At 50.9% G+C, this 391-nt stretch overlaps 1 long non-coding RNA gene across 1 annotated transcript in view; it reads right to left on the bottom strand.

The window, feature by feature from the left end:
- Positions 1–82, bottom strand: part of LOC142881332 (uncharacterized) — a 444-nt gene extending 362 nt beyond the window's left edge. The window contains exon 1 of the long non-coding RNA XR_012925560.1: positions 1–82. This exon is cut by the window's left edge and continues 47 nt beyond it. This is a non-coding gene — a long non-coding RNA (uncharacterized LOC142881332).
- Between the last annotated feature and the right edge of the window lie 309 nt (positions 83–391).

Genomic DNA, 391 nt, shown 5'->3' with positions numbered 1-391 from the left:
CTAAGTTCTCAAGAGAGCCTTTTTAACCCTTAGCCCTTTGCGCGACCTTTGTGCGTCCATGCGTTTTCTCGCAGCCGTCATCCCATCATACACGCTGCGACGATGAGGTCATTTCAGAGGCGGTGCCACGGCCGACCGCGGCGCCAGCAGCGCCAGCAGCGCCAGCAGGGGTGTTTGTGTTACGAAATGACTGGAGCTGCAAAGAGAGGGAAATCATCCTGTATGATTTCAGCTGAGTTCAGGAGTCGTTGTTACACTGGAAGCTTTAGTGGTAGAATGTGTTGAGTGTCAAGTCCCAACAGAGGCCAGTTGGGCAGCGGAGCAATAGCTGCTTCAAGTGTTACGAGCACTTTAGTTCCCTGTTTTTTTTTTCTCTTAATTTTTGGTTCGA

Source organism: Nelusetta ayraudi, unplaced genomic scaffold, assembly GCF_046127955.1.
Source record: "Nelusetta ayraudi isolate G7.1 ecotype Tasmania unplaced genomic scaffold, CSIRO-AGI_Nayr_v1 ptg000190l, whole genome shotgun sequence".
In the NCBI taxonomy this organism is placed as follows: Eukaryota; Metazoa; Chordata; class Actinopteri; order Tetraodontiformes; family Monacanthidae; genus Nelusetta; species Nelusetta ayraudi.
Note: the sequence above shows the minus strand (reverse complement) of the source record. Positions and strands in the feature narration are given on the sequence as shown.